Consider the following 21,792-nt stretch of genomic DNA (forward strand, 5'->3'; position numbering starts at 1 on the left):
CCACTTGAGCCACATCCCCAGCCCGATGTGACTCCATTTTTGAGAAACCAGCCTCTACCTCAGAGCAAAGCCTGTTCAAGGAAGGGGGCGTGACCCTCGTCCTTGGAAAAATCCACAGAGCCCTCCTAGGCACATACCCACCCTGCTAGTTGTTTGTCTGGAAATAACAGGAGAGGTCTGCGGAGCCAGGTGTCCCTGACTCAGTTAGGCTAGGTGAGGACCCGTAGCAACCCCCTAGCAACCACTAATCAGAATGAGACAGGGAAAATACCTGGGATGCCAGTAGTTTATGGTGGTTGATAACATGTTGGGAAATCATGTAGTTCAGCATGTACACCCCTCGAAATTTAAACCAATCAGTTCAAAGGAACTCCCCTCTTGTACTAACCAATCACCCATCCCCAACTTATTCCCGCAAGTGAATGTGCTATCAATGTTAAGAGTTGTTTGACTTTCCCGTGGTGTGGAATGATTTGCTGTGTGATGTTGTGACACATAGAGTATCCCCCAAAACCTATAAAATCTCACTGAACAAAGGACCAGGACTCACTCCCTGGGACCACTGCATCAGGAACGGTTGTGAGTCCAGGCTCGAGCTTGCAATAAAGACTCCTGGGTGATTGCATCAGATTCCACTCCTGGAGGTCTATTGGGGTCCCACGAATCTGGCATTACAGATGGACCCCACTGCACCTGCATCATGGAGCAGTTGGGAGAACGGCATGAGAGAGCATTGTGCCTTGCAAAATGACCATTTTCCAGGCTGTCTTATAGGTAGGGATGGTCAGTAAGATGTTTGCCAACATTGGGAAATCTGAATGTGGGTTTCCAGACTTTGTGGGATCCTTTATAAGGGCCACACAGTTGATATGTGCCCTTTTGCCTTTTGTCCGTTCACTTTTCTCCTGACTTCCTATCTGGGATGAAAACGTGATGGCTGGAGATCTGGCAGCTTTGAGAAGGTGTCCTTGAGGGTGGGAGCCTTGTACTACTACTAAGGATGACAAAGCAGGAAAAAAAATAAAGAGCTCTAGGCTGTGAACACCAGGAAACTTCCAGACCAGCCTGGGTCTGCCCTCCTCATTTATTTTATGTAAAAGCAACCTCCATTGCATGGTTAAGGTGTAAATCGTGTTGTTTTCTCTTCATGTAGCAGTCGTGAGCTAATTATTCCTGAGCAGTGATTAATTCTACAATTCCAGGTTATTAAGGCATAAATTGCATGAAAGACTTTTGAGAAAAATCAGTCCTTGTTTCTCCACCCTGCCTGCAGGGGGCGCTGAAGCCAGGAAGACAAAAGAGATCATTTGATCATCTATTCTGGTCTTTTTTTTTTTTTTTTAATGGAGCCAATGCTTTATTTATTTTTTTCTTCCATGGATCCCATGTTTAAAAACAAGTTTTTCCATCACCAATTAAATTCTACCAGTTTTCTTCTCATGAAAAACATGTAACAACCATGGTAGACATTTTTTACCTGGGGGGCTGACCAGTAGGTGAGTCTCTTCATGTCTTTGGGGGAATTTTCCTAATAATCTGAAGTCTCTGAAGATTAATACTGTCCATGTCCTCCAGCAGCTGGACATCAGCACACAAAACTTGAGCTTTGCCAACTGGATGGTTTTGCTCTTGGAGTCAAAGAAGCAGCCGTGGTTTGGAATTCATCCCGCTGGGCAGAAGCATCCTGCAGCAGAAGTGGTGGGTCCAGGTGGGTTTGGTCCAGTGGCACTCCAACCAGGCTGTTCTTGTGCTGTGACTGTGGCAGAGCCCCTATACCCCTCGGCTTTCTCTGGTCACTGCCCACTTCCACAGACAGGTCCTCCTGCCTTTTCATGTGTTCAGGAACTAGATGATATCTTTTCCAAGCACATATTTTCTGCTTAAGTCAATCAGACTTGATTCCTATTGTTCGCAACTGAGAATCCTGACAGATGCACATGCTGAGCAATGTGACTTTTTTTTTTTTTTATTGGTTCTTTTCAGTCTGAGCAACGTGATTTTACCCTCAATACCGCATAGAGTTGACATCATTCCAACAAGATCACGTTTGCTCTAGTCCATGTATCCTTAATTGGCAAATACACTTTCTTTTGAACTTAAAAAAAAAAATTCAGTAACAGCTTCCTCTTTTGCTCCAGTTCTATTGCCTTGGATCCCTGAGGATGGGAAATGCCAGTCTGCAAACCACTGATACCATTGCACTTCCTCACTTTACAGATGAGGAAATGGAATCCCAAAGAACTGAGATGTCTTGCTGCATGTGTCAGGCCATCGAAGGAGCATCCCAGGGAGGGTCACTCGGCTTTCATTCTTGCACTGCTCTTAGTATGTGGATGTGCTGCCTCAAAGTCAGAGAGATGGCGATTCCAATGGATGCAAAATCCTAACTCTTCAGGAGGAGTACTTTTGGGGAAGCCCAAAGTGCCAAATAATGTGGGAAGAGCTGATGAGGACAATCAGGACAGAGGCCCTTAAATGATACTGAGAATAGAAGGAATGTGACTTATGAGTCAAGAACTCGGGCATGGTGGTAAGGGCTGGGAGTTGGCAAGACTGACATTAGCACTGCAGATATTGTCCTCCATGGCGGACCAGAGGAGAAGTGTGTTATGGGTTGGCATGTCCTCACCCACAGCTCATGTGCTGAAAACATGGTCTCCCATGCAGCAAGATTCAGAGGTGAGGCTTTCAGGTAAAAATTGGATCCTGAGCACTGTGGATTCGTCATTTGAATGGCCTACTGGGTGGTAACTGTAGGCAGGTGGGGCAGGGGCAGGGCTGGAGGAATAGGTTGCTGGGGGGCCATGCCTCGGGGACTCTGTCTGTCCCTGGCCCCTTCCTCTTTCTCTGATTCCCAGCTTCCCTAACCTGGGAAGTTTTCCTCTGCCACACTCTTTCTGCCACGAGGTTCTACCTCACCTGAGGCCCAGAGCAATAAAGTCAGCTGACCGTGGACCGAGACCTCCGAAACCGAGAGCCCAAATAGACCTTTCCTCCTCTAAGTCGTTCTTGTCAGATATTTTGGTCACAGTGACGAAAAGCTGACCAGCACAGAGGGGAACCCAAGAAGAGGTGTGATGGGAAGCTGCCAGAGTCAGAGGGTGACATCAATGGATGTTTGTGTCCTGCTTTAAGAACACATGTTGGGACATCTGAACTTGCAAAATAGATGGTTGAGGGGAGCATGCACTTTAAACACATTTTTTTTTTACACAACAGCATGCTGGGGAGGTATTATTCCCATTTCACAGGTTAGAAACAAAGGTTCCTACAGATCAAGTCACCAGTTGAGGTCACACGGCTTGCAGGATGTAGGTGTCATTCTCCCTGGCTCCCAAGGCTGTATGTTTCCCATTTTACCAAGCTGCCTTTCACAGGGCAACTTTAAATAATGAACACTTGAAATGCATTTGGAAGGCACTTGTAGTTGAAGAGACTCAATTTGCAAAGATGAGATTTGCACATAATTCGAGAACACATCCATTGCACATTGCACAAAGCATTATGCAACAAAATAAGGATAAATAGCACGGATCCCTTGCAAAAAAAAAAAAAAAAGAGGAAAATAATAGAGGAAGTGTGGTTAATTAATGCAGTAGGAACCAAAACACTACAGGAGCCGACGAACACACACACTCCGGAATATGATACAATAAACGGCTTCAATAGGGAGACAATTTATGTGATGGGAGAGATAATGGCAAAAGAGAGGGGGAAATGTAGAGACAAATTGGGCGACTAGAAAACACTGATTTGAAAATATTTCACAATGATGGATTCCTAAGAAATCTCTCTGCAATCAACTTCCACGGAACCCTTTCTTTCAGAGATCTTAAAAAATAGGTCAGCGTCTCTGGGCTGGACAGGTTTAGGTGTGATTTTCCTCTGCGGGGGAAGAGACCAGCTGGGTGTTTTCAAAGGCTCCCTTTCCTTTATGATTCTAAGGTTCCCCTTATGGGAGTTTTCTATGACTGTCATTTTTTAAAGCCAGTTAACTCAGTGGCTTTATTATTTCCCCCCCCACCCTCTCAGTTCCCCACAGGGCTTTAACTAAATCAGACCGCATTTGGAGTTTTGTGTAGCTTTCTGGGCACCACATTTTAAAAGGGACACTGACCTGCTCTGCCTCCAGAGAACGGATCCAAGACAAATGGGTGGAAGTTGCTCACAGATAAATCTTGACTCAATACAAGAAAACCCTTTCTGCTGCTATCAGAGAGCCCCCTGACAATGGAACGAGGCTGCTTTTTTGAGACACTTTGCTCCGAGGGATTGGGAAACGTTGAAGCAGAGTGTGTTTGAACAGCTGTCAAAGTTGCTCTGGAAGAGAATTTTTTTTTTTTTTTTTAGTTTCCTTCCAATTCTGACACCCGATGATTGATTGATCCTATAACTCTTCAGTATGTTTTGCCAAGTCGAGAGCTCCTTTTAGTTCTTTTATCTTGATCATTAACCTCTCTCTCTTCCCACCGCCTCTCCCCTAAAAGTTGACAGAAACCCACCCCGTAGGACAACAGTTGACAGTGGAAACTCCGAGGTCCTGTGGTCTGATGTGCTGTGACCCCTCCACTGGGGAAGCTGGGTATCGTGTGGCTGGTTGGTCATCAAAGTGAGGGGCTGAGCTGGATATGGTGGTGCACCCCTGTTATCCCAGCCACTCAGGAGGCTGAGGCAGGAGGTCCTCACATTCAAGGCAGCCTGGACAACTTAGCTAGCAAGACCCCATCCCAAATGAAAAAAAAAGATAAGGGTTAGGGATATGGCTCAGTAGTAGAATTCCCTACTGCTCCTTTGCCACCTGTGAAAATTCAATTCCCAGGACTGAAAACAAAAGTGGGGGTCCCTAAGTCAGTGGGATATGGGGGTTATGGTTGTAAGGGTAAAATTTCTAAGCTGATTCTAAGCTGCAAAGCCTGAGTTAAAGTGCAAAAGACTGGGCATTGTAAAGTTTCCAAGCTGCAGGGCCTGAGTTAAAAAGTGAAGGACCAGGTATTGTTAAATTCCTCTGTTAGGACAATACCCGAACTGTCCAGTAAATATTCCCACTGACTCCCTGGTTGTCTAATTACCTGGGACTCTGTGTAGTTTGTCACGTAGTTATTTAGGCCCTAAAACCAATCAGTTTGAATGTGTACCCCGCTTAGAAGTGACCAATCACCCCTGCCCAGACTGTTCCCGCCAATGAATGTACTAATCATGTCTCAGAGTTGTTGTTCAATTTTCCCGTGCCTCATGATGATTTGTTCTGATGTATGCAAAGCCCCCGCCCTCCCCAAAGAGTGTACTTAAGCACTGCTTGACCTCTGCTCTGAGCTCTGGGCTGCTCTCGCTTCTTAAGCGAGCCTGCCTGCAGCCTCAGCGCGCTGAATTGGATCCTCAATAAACTCCCTCCTGCTTATTGCATGAAGCCAGTCTCTTGTGGTCTCTTCCTCTGACGTTTCGCCGGACCCTTACAATGGTGACAGCACTGGTATCCCCCAGAGGTCTTGGGGCTGGCCCACATGTAGGAATAAGGATGAGGCCCATACAAGGTCCTCTGCTGGACTGTCCATCCTAGTCAACAGCACCTCCATCTAGATATGTGATGGAAATCTGATGTTCTTTTGGATACCTTCTTCTTCATGCCCTGAGCCCACATCACCAGAGACAGACCATCCCTGTGTCCTGCCTACCTTTTACCCATCTTCGCTGCCTCTGCCCTAACGGAAGCCTCAGACTCACCTGGCACTTGGACTGACACCTGAAACCAGAGTGATTACTTTTTAAAACTCAGAGCCCATCCTATCATTGACTTCTTAGAAATCTCAGTGGCTTCCCGTTGCTATTGACCTGGGGAACTCTCTCTGTGCTCTTTTCCTTTGCCACCCCGCCCTACTCTTTGCGGTCTCGGTTCCAGTCCTCTGTATTTTCCCTTCACCACTTTTCCTCCACCCCACCCCCGCCCTGGGGCCTTTACCTCTGCTTGGCCCTCTGCCCTGGGAAGTGCTCTTCCTACCCCTCTTGGCCTGGTGAGGGCCATCCCAGGCCAGAGGTACTTTCTAAGGGAGGCCTCTGCCAATGCTCCTGACCAGGTCACGTCTGCCCAGGGTTCACAGCACGACCCCCCCACACACACTTCTCTACCTCTCTGCACTGCTTTTATTCAGTTATAATTTCTTTTGTAACTCTGAAGGTTGAACATGAGAGTGCTCCAGCACTGATTTACCTCCCCAGCCCTTTTGATTTTTATTTTGAGAAAGTGTCTTGCTAAATTGCTGAGGCTGGCCTCAAACTTGAGATCCTCCTACCCCAGTCTATAGAGTCACTGGGATTACAGGTGTGCATCCTGTGCCCAGCCGTCGGGTGTACCTTCGTTTCCGTGATGAGCTGATACTTCTGGGCACTGTAGGACCTGGGTGAGCAGCAGTTTGGTTCTGCCCAGCACCACACCCTCTGGAGGGTGGATGGGAACAGGTGCTCCGTAAGACACAGGTGGTGGGCATTGGTATGGTGTTCTCCATCCTTGAATTTTCTCCCTGGCTACCCCAAGCCCCCTCCTACCACCTGCAAGTGGCTACCTGTCGCTGTGGTTAAATAGTGTCCTCTTGTTCTTCTTTTTGTAATGCAATGAAGGGAGGTAAGGGTGTCCCTGATGCTTGAGTTGAGTCTACTCCTGAAGCTCTCTCTCTCCAGCAAGAAATATCTAAGTTACAAGAGAATATTAGGCAGCTGGAGGGTTTAGCAGTTATGGCTTAGAAAGGAAAGGAAATGGCTCACGTACTGAATGCCCGGTGCTGTCGTTGCCTTTGGCCTTTGCCTACGGGCTTCCTGCTGTCTGAAAAGTGCTCCTTTGCCACCTGTGAAAATTCTAGTCATTCGTCACAAACAGGCAAGAGAGACCTTTAGAAGCCGTTACTGGCCTACGGGGTGGAGTCGCTCCCTCCCCTGAGCCATCAAGGTATGCTGTCCGTACACACACCATCTGGCAAAGTTGTGTGTGGATGTCTCCTTCCTGGGCATGAGCTCCTGGAAAGCCGTGTCCATGCCTGACATCTTTGTATCCTCATGGAAAGCAGGTGAGCCAAGCCTGGGAAACCTTCCTTGTCAAAGGTGAGGATATTAACAGCCTTGACGCTTGCCTGGGACGGCTCTGATGCTAACAGTTATCAGACATCCCAGGAGGATGGGTTTCCTGGGGGCAGCAGAATGTTCCTAGCACTGCAACAGTAGGATAGCTGCAAAAAATGTTTCTAGCTCTGCAAATTTTTAGTGCACAAAGAAGCCTCTGGCAACTCACAGAGCCTTGAACAATTTACAATGCTCCTAGAGTTGAACTTCCTGATTATGAGACCTTATATAATAAACTTGTGGAGCTCGCTCTGAGTCACTGTTCCTCCGTTAGAGTGCAGTGTCCCACCTGATCCCAGCCTTACTTGAATATGTCTCTGTGTTTTCTTTGTCTCTGTTTTTCTGCATCTCCAGTCATCCCTACTCAAGATCCTTTGTTGATTGCTGGTGGGTTGTGGGATATCCTCAGTGCCTGTCATAGAACCTGGCTGCAGTAGGACTTTGGGTTGCAAGTTAAAGGAATCATTTGGTCCTTTCTCTCCAGCAGAAAAGGATAAGCGGCTCTGGTGCACTCAGCTTGCTCCCATTACTCTGTATTTTTTTTCCATTTCTCAAATACATGACAATCTTTTGGGTATGATTTTCTTAGGGAAAACCCTCGGTAGAGATGCACCGAGCACAGGATAGTAAGCACTGGGTAGTTAGGAGGAAAGGGAGAAGGAGGAAGAAGGGAAATTGAGGGGCAGTGCTGAAGCCCGGCTGTACCTTTCTTGCTCTTGAACTTGGGCCTATCGTGATGGTTCCAACCTTGCCAACACTAGGGAGGACCTGGCTTGGGTCTCTCTCCTTCTCATCCTTCTCTCCACTCAGTTCTCTTTCTCCAGCACTGTCACTTCCTTAAACTCGGGAAACAGTACAACATGCACACCAGCCCAGGGCCAGTTTGGGGTTGGAGCTGTTACAAGATCCCATGGTGTGTCTGTGTTCCAGGAAAGTGTCTGCAAAGTGTGACAACCACGGCGGGTAGACACATCCTCCCCGCCGGGGTCTGCTTAACTTTTTTCTCAAGTCGTCCTTACTTTTTAATTGCTCGATTTCTTTTCTTTGTTTTCCTAGTTAAAGGCTAACAAAGAATGAATTGGGTATTTGAGCTGTCTGTGGTCATCATTAATTTCATGGTCCTCTGCATTTATTAAGTCTTATTTCCTCTCCATAATCTCCTTTCCCCATGATATTTGTAAAAGCACATCTTATTCTCCTTAATTGCTTTGGCTGGTGTGATCTAATTCTGATTTTTCACCACCCTTATCTTTTCCCAGGAAGCTTTAACTGATGCAGCGTATTCTTGTTTAATTCTCTCCTTTTTTTTTTTTTTCCCTTTCCTTTCTGCAGACAAGAGTGAATTTCTTTCTCTATGGATCTCTCAACCAGTCTTTGGGGGAAGTTGCATTGATTGTATTTTGCTTTTCTTTCAGAAGAAGTCCTGGCCTGGACTTTAATTATGTGTGCATCCCTCCGTCTCCACACACACACACACACGCACACTCCTTCCCTGAAAAACACCCAGGATCTCCAGTCTTTACTCTCTGCAGCCAAACAAAGTGCTCTGAGCCCCTCAGCGGCAGGTGACTCTTCTCCTGGCCGTTTTTACTGCTTGAACAGAAGGCTGTGCCTGGGGCAAGAAGGAAAAGGGAAGCTGTGCAGTCAGATGGGCTTCCTATTAGCAGCTCTGGTGCACCGATGATGGTGAGGTTAACCCCCCCCCCAAAAAAAATGCTGGATAAATAGCACACTCTGTGGCCATGATAATTAAGTGCTCATTGTCAAAGGCAGTGAATGAAACATCACCTTTCGTTCGTTTGTTGGGAGCCAGATCCAAACATCCACCTGACCATGGTCCAGTTTGCTTTCTGTGATCTGTTAGGCACCACAATGACAGCTTCCTCTGTGAATCCCGCATGTCCTTCTTATTTAACATCTATTTGGTTCAGCCTAGACTTTGGCCAGTCGTCCTTGTGTCTTTTCGGGAATTTAACTCATGGCCTCACTCCTTTGCAGCCTGAACATGCCTTGGATTGCCATCGGCATCACCGTCCAAGTTATTCTAGAAACAACCCCAGCCTTCCTTCACCCTCAGCCTCCACACAAAACAGACCTCTTCACTCACACTAGTTCCTGATTAAAATTCTCTCTGGCTGCAGCGGACATGATGGTGGCCAGCACACCTCTGGCCCCCTCCTCTCCATAATCGGCCTCAGTTTTCTTTGTCTGATTCACATTTCCCCCAAGTACTTAAGGGAGGCCGACTCTGCCCGTAACTCCAGGAGAGGAGGTTGGTCCTAAGCCTAGGCCAGTAAGTGTGACCCATCCCCTGGCTTCTCTCCTTGCCTTGGGGCTGAGCTCGTGACACGACTTGAGCCAATGAGACCAGAGAAGATATTTATCAAAGCCTTGTGGAACACTAAGCTTCCTTGGTCTTCGGAGAGAAATTTCCAGAGTGAGTCATGAGATAGATGCTGGTGGCCATTTTCATTACCACGAGGGGAGAACCTACCTGAAAATGAAGTCAACCAAGCCAAGAAAGATCAGGAGTCTTGGTTGTGCCCACGGATCAGCAGCCTCTGAACCTGCCCTAGACCTTTTTCATGCACTCACGTCCTACCTCCAATCCATCAGCAGGTGCCACCACCGTGGCCTCTGAGGCACATCCAGAGCCCACCCCTTCCTGATGCCTGCTGTGGATATCTCTGTAGCAAACTTCGTACCAGCTTCCCTGCTTCTACTCCTGTTCCACCCAACTCTGGGGAGTCCTTTTAAAACCTGGAGGCAGACCATCCCACTGCTCGGCTCAGAACCCTCTAAAGACTTTGCATCAACTCCAAGATCCTTATCCTGACCCTCTGAGCCTGAATGACCTGTCTGCTCCTCTCTGGCTTCATCTCTTTCCCCTCAACCCTAGCTCAGCCCACCCTCCTCTCACTGGCCTCTTAACTCCCACCTCAGGACCTTTGCAATTACCGTTCTGTCTCTCTGCAACGCTTCTGCCAGAGAGCTGCATGGTTTGCTCCCTCTTTCCTGCTCAACCGTTGCCTTTTCAGCTGCGCCATCCCAGCCCACTCCATTCCTTGTCACTTTGTGTACCCTTTCTTCGTTTTATGTTTCTTTATAGCGCTTCACCAGTGCCTGACAGGCTGCAAAATTATGTGGCTGTTATTGTTTATGTATCCCTCTTAGAGCAGTTATCCTATGAGAAACTTGAGCTGTTTTATTTGCTGCTAAGAATCTAAGCTCCTAGAACAGCCACAGGCACATAGCAAGTACTCAATAGAGCATTGTCAAACTTATCGATCGAACGAATGAATGAATGAATGAGCTAATTGCTATCCTAATTTGAGCGATGTATTTTTCATCGAGTTTCTGCCACATGTAGATGAAGTGTTCTAGTGCGGCACTCAACTGATATTTGCTTAAACACTAGACACATGAATACCTTAGCTTTGATTGAGTTGCATGTCCTATTTTGATAGAAAACCAGTATCTGCCATGTGTCTGCCCCGTTGCATCCGAAGACACTGCCACATACGGTGCCCCCACCCTGCCCTTGGTTCCTCACATTGGTTTTCAAGATAAACGGGACAAATATCGCCCTCCCCACAGACGACAGGGAGTTTGAATGTGGTTTGGCAGAGCTAAACAACAGAGCAGGGACCGGAGTCACACGTCCTCGTCCCCAGCCCACAGCTCTTAGCACATCTCAGTTTTGCATTTTTGTCCACAGATCTGCAGCTTCACCCACGGCCTTGGGGGAAAAGCTATGAAATTCGGTTCCATGTGGTCTCTATTTATCTAACGTTTCCAATTCCCTCTTCTCTGAAAGCCAATAAAATTCTGAATTTTTCCCACATGAGATTGCGGGTTCTTTGGGAAGAAGAAACGCAAGCATATGGCCCTCAGGAAATCGAATCTGCTTTATGAGATAAAAAAATTTCCCCTCTATAAATCAGGCTGTGGCATAGCTGTCCTCGCAGCTGCCTTTTACATTTGGGGGCCACAGATGACACACACGCACATATGGGCTCCTGCCTTGCACAAAAAAAAAAAAAAAAAGAAAAATCTATGGCTGCCCCCCTCCTCCGGAGAGGTCTTTTCCTTCCCCATCTGTTCCCCACGGATGACATTAGCTCCCTTTTTAATTCTTTCCCCGTCGCTGCACACTCTGATGTTACTCGGCAACCCCCAGTGGACCCGCGCAGACTTATTTGGTTTCACGTGTAATAGATAAAACAGCAGGGGCTTCTAATCGGAAAATGTTCTGCAAGCTGCAAAAGGGCCACAGAAAACCGCAAAGCTGCCAACTGGGTTCAGGGTCGATTAACGCACACTGGGCACAAGTTTGGCACACGACACTGCCCCATCTCCCATGGGGGAGCAGGGGGTTAGTTACATGCTAACAGATGCATGTGGCCAGAGATGCAAGTGGCCAGCAACTTCCCACTGGTTGAAGTCCAGAGACTTACAGGTAGAGATTTACAGACTCCTGCATGAGGCCACAGGTTTAAAGTTGTTGGGGTTCTCTTATTCTAACTGTCAGGTCTACAGTCACTCTGCTCACACTTGACCTAAGGCACATTGGTTTGGGGCTTTTTTGTTTTGGAAAAAACAGAAAAATCTTTTAACCGATGGTTTGCTGATATTACGAATGACAAGTTTTAGTAGCTACGATTCTGGTCTTTCTGACTGCTCCATAGAATGCATCTTTGGGATAGAAGAACAAATAAGATTTCCATTTTCCTGTAATTGCGAAATTATCATACTCGAGCGAGGCACAGCCAGTGAACGTTTTCTTCAACCCCACAGACTTCATTCCCTTTACCCACTATTTCTAATCCACCTGATCCCTCACGGGAGAAAAACACCATCCACGTCAGTACCTGGGAGCATTTTCAAAACACGTTTTGTTATCTTGTATTCAGCAGCTCAACTATTCTATGAGTCCTGTAATGCCACACGGTCTTATTACTTTTTTTTTTTTTTTTTTTTTTTGCAAAAGATATGATCTTTCAACATTCACGTAGGAGAATATTTCCCATGTGTTTTGTTGTTATTGTTTTAGAATTACCAAAAGACTTTGTGGGGTTTACTTTTTTTTCGCAATAAAAAAAAAAAAAAGAAGAATGTTCTGAGCCCATGAGTCAGACCAGCATCTGAGTAAGACTCTGCAGGCTCCGTTCCTGGTACATGAAGAGATTCAATCCAGTCCTCCAGCCCTCAGTTCTCAGAGGAATTTGCAAGGGATAAAAGTAATACAACTACTTATATTATTGCACAGCCTAGAAACACAGGAAACTGATGTCAACAATACAAGCTCAAAATAAATAAATAAATATGAATAAAGGATGCTAAATCCATTCATCCCAGAATGGGTGAAAAGGAGGGATTTTATGGATATGGGGAGGAGGCATCTCACCTACTGGAGAAAATGGCTTGTGGACAGTCACTCAAGACTCAAAGATGCAACCCCTGGGAGAGGTCAGCTTCGAGTGCACTGTCACCAGGAGCCACACCAGAGAAGCCAGGCCAGAGCCCTCGGCATTCTCGGGATCACTGCAAATGTGTCCAACAGACTTCGAGAGGGTGGGGGGGGAACCAGTGACCACCATCTGGGGGTAAAAAGCTACTCAAGCCACAACAGCTATCGAGACCCAGCTGCAGCCCTTCGAGATGCATCCTGGACCTGCTTTTGGTGAAGGGCTTGTTGACACGTGGGCAGACACCTTCTTTTGAAAAGCAGAGGAAGGTGTCGGTGGGAACTTTCCTTTTCCTTTACGGGAACTCTTTCTACGCATCAGCTTTCCTGTCGGTTCACGGTGTAAACTGGTTTGCAGAAAAAGGTGTTGCAAGTGACCTCAGCTAACTTCTGATTTGGCCACGGCCCCAGAACTGCACAGACCAGTGAACGAGCGACCACCTGGCCCTGCGGTCCTCCACCGGTGTGTGAATCATCACTGTGCTTCTTTGGGCTGCCAGGTGTGATCTTACTTGAGAAAAGTGTGCAAACACAATGCAGGCTTTTGTGAGGCTCTGTCTCCTCGGCTCTTGGATAGCTCAAGGACTGGCTCTGCCACATCCTGGTTCCATCTTAGCCTGGCAGCCACTGCTTCCGGTCTGTCACCCAGCTGGACTAATGGCTCACCAGGGAGGTCAGCAACACCGCACACCTGAGGAGGGTGAAGTCCGGCTCTGAGCCCTTCTGCAAGGAGAGTGCATCCAATGTCCGCGGAGGTGATCTTGAAGTATTTCAGATGGGATGCTCAAACTGGACACTAGATGAAGGTCACAGGTCTTGTCCAGCTCTTCAGGTACCAAAGTCCTAGGAGCATCATCATCTGAGTAGCCAGAGTTAGTTACCACACCTCTGCTCCAGACCCGACGTCAATAGGCATGTACGCACATGATCTGGGACCAAAAGTCCTTCCTGTATGTACTGCTCTGACGTATCACCACATCTTAGAGGCTGCAGTGAACAGACAGACCTTTCCAAGCCACCCAGAGCTCTGACCTATGGACGGAGGAATTGCAGAGGAGTGGGGGTGGGGTAGGTAGAGCTGCAGCACCCATGACACTCACGATGGTCTTGAAAGAGACTGCCAACTGCTTGACACAGTTCCCATCAAGAAGTAGGTCTAGGTCCTTGAAACCTAAGCTCTGTACCTCCTCCGACCAGTGGATTCAGTGGAAAGGATACTCTAGGTTTCCTGAGGTGAGGTCGTGAAAAGACCAGACAGCTCCACCTGCTTCTCCAAGATCGCTTGCTCTTTGGAAGCTTCTTTTCTGGATGCTTCTCAGAATGCAGCCTGCACTGCATGGAGCCCCAGTCCCCCCAGGGGGTGGGGAGGTGGGGAGCCAAGTGCCTTACTGTGGTCACCTGCTCCCACCTGCAGGTTCAGCCACTAGACCTGTGAGTGGAGCCACCAGCCCCAGTCACCTGGCACCCAGCCATTTGCAGCACCCCAGGCACCTGGATCTCTCTAAGGACATGACAGAGCAGGAGTCACGCTGTGAACTCCACAAACACAGCAGCATGGTGGTTGGTTTCATGCCACTGTGTGGTAGATTGTTGTGCAAAATAGTAACCAGGGCATACGTCAAGGTGAGGGTGGAACGTTAAAAAAGGCCTGTGTGCATTCCCAGAGTGAGACACGCCCAGCCCCCTGTGCACCTCCCCAGGCCTCAGTCAAATCTATTGGGTCAGACAGGAAACAAGCGTCTTTTCCATCCTCCTGTTGGGCCAGTGGCTCACCAGTGAGTGCTTTCTAGACTCTGTGGCAGTCAGCACTCAATTGCTCCCACTCTGAACAAAGCCTCCTGGGACTTCCTCTCCACTTGCCTGTCCCCCACTGTACCTCCGACCTCTTCTTCTTCCAACCTCCCCTCACCTGCTCTTCAGCAGAACTGGCCTCCTCTCTGGTCCATAAATATACTAGGTATGTTCCCACCACAGGGCCTTTGCCCATGCTGTTCCTCCTGCCTGGACACCCCTCCCTCCCACATGTCTCCCTTAATTTATTCAGAACCACTCCCTCAGTGGGGCCTCTGGGGCCATCCTCTCTAAAAACACAAGTCCCCCACTATAACTCGCACACCCCTCTTCCTACTTTATTTTTCTTCTGAGTACTTCTAAGTACTTATATTTGGCTTATTCCTGTTATTTATCATCTGTCTCCCCGCGATTAGATGTTCAATATGGGATAATTCCCCAGGGCCCAGAAGAGCAACTGACCCCAGGAAAGCAGGAAGTCAGTATTCATTGCAAAAAAAAATAACTACATATTATGCAACAAAGGTTTGCTTTTGCTACTATCCTGAGAAACAAACAAACAGAATATGTGTCTATCATAAAAAAAAAAAATATTTGTTAGGTCAATAGACAGAAGATATGAAGAATGGTGGCTTCTCACTGCCTTCAGGAAGGAGCAGGAGCATCATCCCGCTGTGATCTCCCTCCACCCACCGGCCTCCTGTCCACCTCACTGCTGGCCTCCCTCCTCTGCCAGCCTGGAGGGTATAGCGGGGGGTGTGTTCCAGCACCTGGAAACTTTCCTCTGGCGAATTCCTCCACCTGAGATGTCCTTCATCCACCTATTTATGGACTGAACACTGTGTTTGTCTTGAAGGACCAGCTGGGGAACCCGCTCCCCTTCTTTGCTGCAGTGCCTTTCATCTCCCGATCATTCCACCTGCATCCATCGATGTCACTTCTCACAGGTGCAGAGGTCCCTGGGTGCCTGCCCTAACTCCCTCATCCGCCTGAGACCCCCTCGGAGAGCAGGGGCTGCATGTGCCTATTTCCTGATCTTGGCATCCTCAGCCCATAGACAGCTGTGGGTCTAAAGGGGGATGGGAGGCTGTGGCCTGGGTGGAGGGGTGGTAAGAGCGGAGGTCAGGAGATCTAATTTCATGGCCAGGCGGTAGGATGGGGTCTGAGTCTGAGAAGTACTACAATAGCAGCCGAGAAAACCGACACGTGCTAGTGATACTGGAAAGGACATAGAACTTGGAATCAAAGGTCTTGAGCTCATCCGGGTGTGGTGGTACACACCTGTGATCTCAGTGGCTTAGAAGGCTGAGGCAGGAGGATTGTGAGTTCAAAACCAGCCTCAGCAACTTAGTGAGGCTCTGAGAAACTCAGCAAGACTCTGACTCCAAGTAAAATATAAAAAAGGCTGGGGCTATGACTCAGTGGTTAAGCTTTCCTGGGTTCAATTCCCAGTGCTTCTCCTACTGCTACTACTACTGCTTGACTACTGCTACAACTCCTACTAATGATAACAATTGTGGGCTCATCTAACTGTCTCTGTGAACAATTTGTTTAATTTCTCCCAGCCTCGGTTTCTTTATCTGCAAAAATGTTTATGGCAGAAGGATATCGTGTGCATGGAAGAATATTACTTTTTTCAGGGTGTGATCCCAGCAACTTGGGAAGCTGAAGGTAGAAGGAACCCAAATTTAAAGGCAGCTTGGGTGATTTATCCAGATTCTGTCTTAAAATTTAAAAAGGACCAAACATGTAGCTCAGTCCTAGAGAATTTTCCTAGAATATGATAGGTTGGGTTCACTCCCCAGGACTGAGAAAAAAAAAATTTTTGTGAGGGGGCAAAAGTATAAACCTGAAAACACTCTGCAAACAAATCTGTGATTGATGAAATTAGCAAGGGTGCAATTCAGGTTGTGGCCAGTGGATGGCAGCAGCAGGCAGGGACTTTGCCCCAAGGTTCATTGAAATAAGGCAGCCTTAGAAGCAGAGAGAAAGGGATAAGTGAACTGGGTTTCCAGGGATAAGTGCGCTCTTTTCTGCCCAGGTCCCCTGACCATGAAGGAATTGTCTTCTGCCCTGGTGTGGGATCTGGCCATGGCTGAACCAAACCCCAGACACCTCCCTGTGAGTGTCCCCAGATTTTTTTTTTTACAGACCATGCTAACCTGCAATTTTTAGTACGCAGCATGGGTTTTAGGTTTCTCACTGACTTTATTATACTCTAACTTTCACCATAATCATCATCATCATCATCATCATCATCATTATTATTATATTATTTGTGATGCTGGAACTGAGGGGTATTTTCCCACTGTGTTATATCTCTAGCCCTTTTTATTTTTTTATTTTGAGACAGGATCTTGCCAAGTTGCCCAGCCTGACCTCAAACTTGCAATCCTCCTGCCTCGGCCTTCCAAGTCTCTGAGATTACAGGTGTGTGTCACTACACCCAGTCAGCCACAGATTGGGGGGCTAAATTAGTTAAGCGGAATTATCCCCCATCTCCCACCTCACCATTTCAGCCCTGAGGAAACCGAGGCCTAGGAAGGTTACTTTTAAGATCACCCAGAACACATAAGGAAAAGTTAGAATTCACATTTTGATCGCGGGGTTTCTAGTTTGGATACCATCACACCGTCCTTCCATCACTTTCTCTGTTCGATTGTCCACACAGCCAGCAATTTGGGGGCTCCTTGCTGTGAAGCCACCATAGGCCCCTCCCCTGGCCTTGGCCTGCTGATGTCCCCTGGCCCCTTTCCTTCAGTCTGGGCCTCAGTCTGCTTTCCTCTACGCAGGCTGCAGTTACCCCCTCCTTAGCCTCCTGTTCCCAAACTAGCAGCTGACAAGTGCTCTGTCTCCCCATGTCCCCTAGATCTCCATGTATATTCAAAACTGGTTTCATAGCTGAGCCATCCTGAGAAACAACCAGGAAGAGGATTTCAAAGAATAAAATAAAAAGCAGAGAAAGGCAATGTTTGTTTAAGGGTACTTTAAAGATGTCTAGTTGGATTTCTTTCCCCCCACAGGGCTGGGGAATCAAACCTGGGGCCCGCACATGTAGGCAAGTGCTCTACCATTGAGCTCCGCCCTCAGCCCAAAGTTCCTGACTTCCTGGTCTGAAGTCTCTGACTTCTTTGCTAGATGGCCTTCAGGAGTCCCAAGTACCTGGAGCTTTCCTGGCTCTGAAGGCGAATCTCCTCCATCCCATCCCTTCCCTAGTCCTCTTAGTAGTTCCCCTTTATCCTTGAACTATCCGTTACCAGAGGTCCAACTGCAGTCGGAAAATGTTAAATGGAAAATTCCAGAAACAAACAATTTGTAAGTGTGACATAATTTTTATTGTAATGTATTGTCATACTTGTTCTATTTTATGATTGTTAATCTCTTACTGTGCTTAAACTTATAGATGAAACTAAGTATATATAGGAAAAAGCAAATTATATACAGTGTTCAGGATTCTTTGTGGTTCCAGGCACCTGGTGAGGGTCTTGGGACATTGGCCCTGGATAAGGGCAGCTGCCGTAGGCCTCTCCATCTGGAACAGAGGCCGACAGGGAAGCAGTCCGACATTGTTCGAGGATGTCCTAGGAGCCAGGCGCTATGCCTCTCTTTGACTCACAATAACCTTGAGAACGAAGCATTTGTCTTCCTTGACAAACCTGGAAACTGAGGTTCATAGATAGGAATGGATGTGCCCAGATGTGCACAGCTCCTATGTGATGGGCTGGGGCCGCTGGCTCGGAGCTTTTTTTCTCTGAAATCACGTGATCATACAGCAGGTGACCAACATGTTCTCCCTCTCTGGGAGGCATATAGCCCTTGGGGGGGCTTCCACGGTGGGAACTCTCAGGAGCTCAGGTTCACCCAGGAACTGTTCACCCAAAATTCTGTCCCCCGCTGCGTGGGTGGGAAACACAGGAGGGGAAAGCAAACTCGTCCTTGGCCTGGGAGGACTCCACCCTTGGCAGAGGAAGAGCTCTCAGAGGGTTTCCAACTGGAAAAGAGCTTGTCTCCTGCTGCGGAATTCATTGGCGGACGACGACAGGAGGCTGCCTTTTGCAAAGACACCCAGCACATCCCCCAGGCAGTGACGACACCTCTGGAATCTGATGCAGATGCAGCTCTTGATCTTATCCTGGATACATCCAAGCCCGACATCCACAGGACCTGGCTGCAAAGAGACCCATGGTGCAGGCTTTCTGACAATCACTGAAGCCAGTTTTTAGTGAAAAGTGTTACACATGGGGCTGCTTTTTTGAATTTGTGGAAAGGCATTGTGAGGGCACACGTGGCTGGACTGGAGGGGGGAGGGACATTCTATAGCTCGGTGGGTAGGACTTAGTGATCCCTGTGTAGGGGCAAGCCAGATGTAAGAGGCAGAAATGACGGCCAGGAGGTCTCAGGATGAAGCCAGAGGGTCCCCGGGTTTGTAGCACAGGTCCAAGGAGCTGAGGATTGGGCACTGGGTTGGCAGAGGTGGGCAGATGCATCCCTAGAGCCTTCTTCAACTGAATTGTAGAGAGATCCCCTTTTGAATTTTGTTCTCCTCTGAAATCTCACAATTCAAGAAATTCAGTTGGATGTGAATTAGAAAATGGAGTTTGACCACCGTGTCCTCTAGACCTCAATCTTGCTAGAGAGTTCCCTTGGCATAGGAGGAAGTGGAGCTGGACTCTCAGCACGTTGCTAGTCAGGGATCTCATCCGAAAGCAAGACCTCTGAGAACGTTTTTGTCTTCCTCCTCCGTTTCTTGGTCTCTTCCTGTTAGTCCACCTCCCAGGAGGATTAGTTTGAATTTTAAAAAATGATGGGTGGAGATAGAGCAGGAGGTAGCCCTTAGACTACTGAGAAACTGGACGGAGTCATCGACCAGATGTTCTCCTGAAACACTCGCACCCACAGACGGGACTGCACCCAGCCTCCATCCTTGGAGCTGTTTCAAAGCCCACTTAGAGTTAAAAATCAACCCAAACCCAGTGGATTCCATGGAGAAATAATAGAATAGCAACACCAACCAAAGGCAGCAGAAAGACAGTCCTTATCCCACCACACAGGGACCTCATTCCCAAAGACATACACTCAACACACACTATTTTGATACATAAAATGAGATTGCATCATTTATTGAGAAGGGTACCAGGACATGAGGCTCTGAAACACACCTCTTTGGAACATGGATTATTCTGAACTAAAAGCCACTGAGAATGAGCAGAGGCAGGAAAAGCTTTAAACATAGGGCACCAAGATTTCTTTGGGGTGGGAAAGTTACATTGATAAAGGAAGCATTCATTTGTGAAAGGCTACTCCCTTTCCGGTACTGAGTTCAGTCTAGAAACAGATCTTTCATTAAGCAGCCCTTGTTTAACATACCTTTCCTGGTCATCCCATGACTTGCTTCTCCCCAACCCCCAGGATCCCTCAGCCCCTTTTTACTTACTTAGCCTAGTGTGGTATATAAGCCAGGTTCTAACCACCCCTCCTCACCAGGTGCTCCCCTATTGCACATGTTCATGTACTTGGGTGTTTTTCTCTTGTTAATCAGTCTTTTTCCAGTGTAATCACAAGGCTGGGGTACCTAAGATGGGTAGAAGAAAAAGATTTTATTTTTCTCTCCTACAATTGGGTCCTGATTTTTTCATATTTCCATGGCTTGTCCATACCATGATTTACCTATTCATTTTTTTTTCTTAGACATTTACATTATTTCCAATTTCAGTTTAATATTGTAGTATATAAGCTTATAGTCAAATCTGAGTCCTGATCCTTCACTTTTTTTTTCTTATGAAAAAATTATTCTTGTGGACTTGGGTCAGAATACAAATATTTCCAATGCTTCTGATTCACATGACACATTGTCCACCAGCAACCACACTTATTTACATTTCTACTGATGCATTTTTACCCACATCAACACTGGGTGTTTTTTTTTAAATGAAAATTGAAAATGTATCTGTGTTAAGACGGGCATCTCTGTATAAATAAGTTCTTATTTAATTGTATCTTTTTGTTTTTTTAGTTTTTTAGTGGACACAATATGTTTATTTTATTTTCATGTGGTGCTGAGAATCGAACCCAGTGCCTCACACATGCTAGGCGAGCGAGCTACCACTTGAGCCAAATCTCTAGCCCCTTAATTGTGTATTTTATTTTGTGAATTTCTCCTTTTAGGACCTTGACCCATATTATTAAGAAGGTGTCTATCTTTTCTTACTACATTTACAAGAAAAAATAATTTATTTACTTTATATTGTTATTATATTTATAATATTTATTTATGTTTTATATTGTATTGTATTATATTATATTATATTATATTATATTATATTATATTATATTATATTATTTATATTAATGTGATGCTAAGGATCAAACTCAGTGCCTTACACATGCTAGGCAAGTGCTTTGCCACTGAGCTACAGCCCCAGCCCAAGAGAAAATTAATTTAAAGGATATTAAGCCTTTGTCAAGTATCTTGCAAATAATTTGTCTCTTTTAGTACTTGGCCTTTAAATTTTTAAATAAGTTTTTACATACAAAAGTTTAAAATTTTACAGTCATACCTATGAATCCCTTTCTTTTTCATGGTTTCTGCCCTTGAAGACATGCTCATGACTCCCAATTAATTTAGACGTGAGAGGAGGAGAGTTAAAGTCTCAAAAAAAAAAAAAAAAAAGAACAGAAAGCAGCTTTCCATTTGCTCTGTGAGAGCACTGGAGAAACTATCAGGCAAATGAGAGGACGAGGAAGCAACCTGTCTTAAAAGCAGAGGCACGCTGGGTAGGGTGGTCCGTGCCTTTAATGCCACAGAGCCTGAGGCAGGAGGGTGGCGAGTTCAAGACCAGCCTGGGCAAACTAGAAACTCTTTCTCCAAATAAAAAATAACAAGGCCTGAGGATATAGCTCAGTGGTAGAGCATTCCAGGGTTCAATCCCTAGTACCCAACTCCAAAATTAAGGAGATAGAATAGATGGATGGATCGATCAGAAGTAAACTAAACAATGATAGTCACCAGGGCTAGCTTTAGACGGGTGGCTGGTGGGTTAGTCACTTACAAGCAAAGAAGCTACGTGCTAATTATTTCTCAGAGTCTACATATACTTTAGGGGGAAAATGTGTGCCTTAAGCTTACTGTATTATTTTTTTTTAATTATTACAGAAAAAGTTGGTGTCCTTTAACAGAATTTCGAACTTCACAGAAGTTGATACATTAAAAAAGAGACTTTCCCTTCAGCCCCCGACAATCATGTCAGTAAAGGTGGAATGCTTGCCCAGTATGCATGAGGCCCTGGTTTCAATTCCCAGCACTACACACATAAACACGGATCGATAATAATGTAAGTTATTGTCTTTTATAATTTTGCAAACCCTATGGTAAAGATGGTGTTTTATGACTAGGATATCTCTATTTTGGGGTGACGTTAGAGTCATGT

Source organism: Ictidomys tridecemlineatus, chromosome 11, assembly GCF_052094955.1.
Source record: "Ictidomys tridecemlineatus isolate mIctTri1 chromosome 11, mIctTri1.hap1, whole genome shotgun sequence".
In the NCBI taxonomy this organism is placed as follows: domain Eukaryota; kingdom Metazoa; phylum Chordata; class Mammalia; order Rodentia; family Sciuridae; genus Ictidomys; species Ictidomys tridecemlineatus.